The following is a 6,117-nucleotide window of genomic DNA, read 5'->3' on the forward strand; positions in this document are numbered from 1 at the left end:
GAGGGACCAGGAGGCAGGGACCACTGGAGCCTTCTTAGAGGCTATCTACCTAATGCTCAAGTTGCTACTTGTGCCACAGTTACTTGCCCAGTTGCACCCAGGTTTAAATCCAGTCCCACCACTTACCTTGAACAAGTTAGTAATAGGAATGGGCATCAAAGGCTTTCTGATCCACAGAATTATTATGGCAACTGTGGTTGAACAGTACCACCCTAGCTCTGAAAAGGTTTGCTGCAATTAGTGTTCTTACTTGGAAATATTATTGAATATACCAGAGCAACATAGGTAAGAGATTGAACAGAGGAGAAATAGAATGAATGACAGAAATAGAAGGAAAACAGGGATGCCTGGCTGGCTCAGTAGAGAATGTGACTTTTGATCTCAGGGTGGTGAGTTCAAGTCCTAAGTTGGGCATAGAGCCTACTTAAAAAAAAAAAAAGAGGAGCACCTGGGTGGCTCAGTTGGTTAAGCTACCGACTCCTGGTTTCAGCTCAGGTCATGATCTCACCGTTGTGGGATTGAGCCCCATGTCGGGCTCTGTGCTGAGCATGGAGCCTGTTTGGGATTCTCTCACTCCCTCTCTCTCAGCCCCTCTCCCACTCTCACCCTCTATCTTTCTCTCACAAAATAAATAAATAAAAGTAAAAAAAAAAAAAAAGAATTAGGAAACGGCTGGTGAGATGCCCAGGTCACTGAATCTCGCCCTCTCAAGGTACTCATTTTTAGACTTTTTTTCCCTTCCTCATGACCATTAGCTTGATCTTTGCCCTCATCTGACTCTCGCTCCCACAACCCTGGCCTCTCCTCTAAGTCTAGCGGGATCTCCCTACTTTGCTCAGATCCTGTCCCTTTCCCACACCAGATTGTTTTCACCCTTGCTATCCCCAGACCAGAATGTTCCCAACCGTCCATTTGTTCCTCTCCCATCCTGTTGCTGAGTGCAGGTGCTGACAGTGTGGGTGATTCATCACAAGTTCATCTCAGCTGGCTTCAACCAACCCCTTGTGGCCTCCTGCTTATTTTGTTGTTATTGTTTGTTTTGTTTTTGAAGCTATGAGAAGTCTACCTGAATGGACATGATACCTCTTTCTGATTTCTCCCCCTGCTTCCTGCCCTCTCTCAGCTGATGGTCTTGTCATTGATTTTACTGAACTAGTAATAATACCCAGTACTTCCTGACCACTTACTATGGGTTGGTTGCCATGGAAACCCCTGAAATGAATGATCTCCATGATCATGACTCCTACGAATTGGTACTGGTGTTACCTCTATTTTACAAAAAAGGAAAATCAAGCTCAGAGAGTTGGGATCTGAATCCATTGTTAGACTAAGCACCCAGCAAAGCACAGACTCACTTTAAAAAAATTTTTTTTTGTTGCTTATTTATTTATTTTGAGAGAGAAAGAGCAAGTGGGGAAGGGGCAGAGAGAGGGAGAAAGAATCTCAAGCAGGCTCCATGCTGTCAGCTCAGAGCCCGATGTGGGGCTTGAACCCATGAACTGTGAGATCGTGACCTGAGTCGAAATCAAGAGTCGGACGCTTAACTGAGCCATCCAGGCGCCCCTCTGACTCACTTTTATTGAAAAAGTAGTTTAGACTTTTTGGTCTGCCCACTCCTTATCTCTGCTTAGCAAGCAGATTTGCGCGAAGCTTCCTTTCAACCCCCACGCTTCACTGACCTTGTTTTCCCCAGAGGCTCGGAGGCCACATTGCTAAATGTCCTCCCAACGTGACCCTTCTTTGGCATTCCAGACTGCCAGCTACCGCAGTCCTTTCTGGAGCGCTTCCCTGGCTTATGTGGCTCTGCACACTCCTGGCTCTCCCACAACTACCCAGGCTTCATACTGACTCTGTGTCCTCATTCCATCCCTTAAATGTCAGCATTTCCTAAAGCACTGACTCTCCTCAGAGGCTGCACCATCTCCCTGAGCTGACCTCGTTTACTCCTGTGGCTCCAACCAGCAGCCCTCCATGACCTCGTTTACCCCTGTGGCTCCAACTGTCAGCCCTCCATGAATGATTTCTCTATTCATGTTTTAGTCCTTACTTTTTATTTGAAGCTTCCGATCTACTGTATTTCTTACCTCTTGGTTGTTCTGGAGGTATTTCAAAATCAGTTTGACTAAACTCAGTGTCAGCTTTCCCGAATTATCTCCTTTGCCCTTAACTACATGGCCCTGGCAGTATAACCTTCTCCCTAGTCTGCTCTTTAGTTACCAAATTCTATTGATTTATTTAAGTGTTACTAATAATGATTCCTCTGGAAAGACCCCTGCCCCAGCTCAGTTCCTCATGGCCTGTTGACTGGACTGATTCAGTAATTTCTTGAAAGTCTCCTGCCTTCAGTAACCCCACGGCTACCCATCTCCACAAAAATAGACCCATTTATGCTATTTTCTGGTTTAACTTTTTTCCACTGTGTACTTAGTAAATAGTGGACTTATCAGACTAGCATTCCGGGGTCCTCTCATGTTGCCCAAACCCACTTTTCTAAGTTTAATTATTATTAAAAGCAATATTTGGCAATTATTAGTGTTGTAAATAACTCTTGATTTTTAAAGAATGTTGATTTATTCTTGAGAGAGAGAGTGTAAGAGCAAAAACTCTTGATTTTGTAAATTTATCTTACAACCATACAACATAGGAAATTTCCCCTCTGACTGACTGATATAGTGGATTACAGTGATAGATACTGTGATCTTCTTAAGCCATGGTTGTGTTCCTATTAAGTGGGTTGTATTATTCTTTGGATGAACTTATGGATTTAATTTTCTCACCACTTATTTAAAATTGTGTGTCTGCATTTATAAGTGAATTTGTGCATTGCTTTCATTTTTTAATGTTTTCTTTATCAGACTTACGTAATGAGGCGATTCTGATCTCACAAAAGTAATACTATCAAACACGTACACATATGGGCCTGTTATGTTCCAGCCACGGTTCTAGGCTTTTTATATGTATACAGTCATTTAAACCTCACAGCATCTTCTGAAAACCCACTCTTACAATTTATGTTACTTATGGGTCAGCGCACCCTTTCAAGCCCAAGGCACAGGTCTGAATTCACATTTGGGAAATTTTCTTCTGCAGTGTTTGATTATTGCCCCCATTCATTTCTCTCTGTTCTCCCTGCTGAAACTAGATGGATTCCAGAATCCCAGACCTTCCACTTAGCAGTTGTGTGTATCAGTTCACCTCATGGTACCTCGGCTTGCTCACGTGCACGAAATGGGGGTAAGAATGAGCAGTTGCCTTGGGGTGGCTGTGAACACTCTAACACGTAGTCAGATTCAGCTCCCTGGAAAGTGGTCGCTAAATGTCAGCTATTATTATTTGTCTTAGCATTACATTTGTGTTTATGGTCCTTCTCCTTTCCATACATGGGAGTACAAGTCACAGAATAGCCCTGAGGATGGTAGGGATGTGTGATGAGAGGAATTGGCCGGTAGCTGGTGTGGATTCTCTGTGTCCGTCCTGGTTTTTTGGGGGGGGAGGGTGGTTACTGGCTACATGGGCTTCTTCCTGCATCTCCAGCCCAGAAATACACATACAGGGAGCCTTGCTGTCCCACTTAAGCCCCATAGGTCTCTGGGTCCCAAACCATACAGATTTGGTCTGTTCTCCAGGGCCTGTGCAGTTACTTCCTTAAATGACTATCCCGTCAATCACATAACCTATTTCGAACACCATATAACTATAAATAAAAGATTCCCCCAAACCATAGAGTCCTGCTTGCAATGAACATCAATCTCTTGAGCTCAGGTTCACTATAAAAAGTAAAAATAAAAAAAAAATCCATGGTGATAGATTCATGTTAGCCTTTCCTATGGTTTTAATAACAACTGTCCAAACACCAATAAATGAAAGTATAAGCCCTTCGCAGTGCAAAGAGACCAGTTTCTTTTGTTTTAAAATCTAATTTCTCCCTGGTGGGATTTTTCTTCACCAAGTCTGAAGTAACTGTCTTTTTCTCTTTTAAATATTTCCGACTTGGAAAGCTAGTAGGTAACGCAGCTGCTGGCAGCCAGAACACACAGAACCTTTTCTTCATTCTTTCCATTGTTCATTCATTCACTTAAAACAGCGGCAACAATACAGACCACTGTGGGTGTTCACTGTGTCCTGCCTGTGGCAGAGTTGGGAGGGGTGTGGGTACAAGATGACTGAGCTCCTGACTCACCTGTGGTTACCCATGACTTTCCCTCCAGCCTTCTCTCTCCCACCCATTCACCAACTCCGAGTTCCTCCAAGCACCTAGTTCCTTTCTCCCAGGACTTTTGCGTGGAGAGTTTCTCTTTGCTTGGGAAGCTCTGTCCTTTCTCCTGTGCCATCTGGGCCTCCTCCTCAGGAAAGCATTCCCAAGACTCCAGGACCTTGCACTTCCTTCCCTTGGTGGCCTGTACTTCTTCCTCCCAGCACCTAGCTCAAATGTAATTTAAGTAATGTAACTATGGCTTACTGTGTGTCCCCTGCCTGGAACCTAAGTTCCATGTGAACAAAGGCCATTCTGTCTTTTTTGTCACTGTATCCCCTGTGCTTATCTTAGTTAGCTCAGTAAATACTTGGGAGGGAAGGAATGAAGTCATGTTCTCTTCCTTGTGTTTACAATCCTAGGGGTTTGGTAATCACCAGCTGAGTGGCCATGGTACTTTGCTGGCCGCTCTGTGCCTCAGTTTCCCCTTCTGTGAAGTGGAGATGACAATAGTACCAGTCATAGGGTTGTGAGAATTTAATGAGATAATACATGTAAAGCTCTTAGAAAGTGTCTCATGCATAGTAAGTGCAATGCTCAGTAAGTCTTAGTGGTGATGGTGACAGTGATGACAGATGCAAGGTGTTGCGTGGACACTGTTGGTTGTTGAACTAGGCCTGGAGGGATTCACTAACAGATGCTGGAGCAGCAACACTGGACTGGGTGGTCAGCGGAAGGCTGCTCTGAAGAGGGGATGTTTGCGCTGAGACCTGAGTGGCAAGAAGGAGGGAGCCAGGACGGATTTCCCTAGCAGAGAGAGCAAAAGGTGTGGTGGCCTTAGGAGGAATCAGCTCAGTTTGCTCACAGAACAGCAAGGAGGCCAGTGTGGCTGGGGCACAGCGGGCCAGGGGGTGGGTGGTAGGAGAGGAGGTCAGATCATGCAGGGTCCTTTAAATCTTGGCACAGATTTTGGATCTTATTTGGAAGTGGTGGAGAGTTTGAAGAAGGGGCGTAACATGATCTGAGTTTAAAAGTGTCACTCTGTGGAAAACAGTATGGAGGGTCCTCCAAAACCTAAAAACAGAAGTGTCATATGATCCAGCATATGGGATAGGTATTTATTTGTCTGAAGAAAACAGAATCATTATCTTGAAAAGGTATCTGCACCCCCATGTTCATTGCGGCATAATTTACAAGAGCCAAGACATGGAAACAACCTAAGTGTCCATCAGCAGTTGAACGGATAAGGTGATGTGTGTGTGTGTGCACACGTGTGTGCACAGAAGAATATTATTCAGGTATAAAAAAGAAGGAAATCCTGTCATTTGCAACAACATGGATGGACCTTGAGTGCATTATGCAAAGTGAAATAAGTCAGACAGAGAAAGACAAATTATAACCTCACTTATATGTGTAATTTAAAAAAACAAAGCAAAGAGGAAAAAGAAAACAGAAAAACAGACTCATAGATACAGGGGTAGGGGTAGGAGTGGGTAAAATGGAGGAAGGTGGTTAAAAGGTACAAACTTGGAGTTATAAGATGAATAAGTCCTATGGATGCACCATACAGCATGATGACTATAGTTAACAATACTGTGTTGTTTATTTGAAAGTTGCTAAGAGAGTAGACAATGAAAGGTCTTATCACAAGAAAAAAATGTAACTACATGTTACTTGTGATAGATGTTTTATTTTAAGTTTATTTATTTATTTTGAGAGAAAAAGAGGGAGAGCACAAGTGGAGGAGGGGTAGAGATGGAGAGGGAGAATCCCAGGCAGGCTCCAGGCTGACAGCAGGGCTCGATCCCAAGAACTCTGAGATCATGACCTGAGCCAAAAACCAAGAGTCGGACACTTAACTTGACTGGGACACCCAGGTGCTCTGATAGATCTGAACTAAACTTACTGTGGTGATCATTTGCAAT

This window comes from Acinonyx jubatus, chromosome E3, assembly GCF_027475565.1.
Source record: "Acinonyx jubatus isolate Ajub_Pintada_27869175 chromosome E3, VMU_Ajub_asm_v1.0, whole genome shotgun sequence".
In the NCBI taxonomy this organism is placed as follows: domain Eukaryota; kingdom Metazoa; phylum Chordata; class Mammalia; order Carnivora; family Felidae; genus Acinonyx; species Acinonyx jubatus.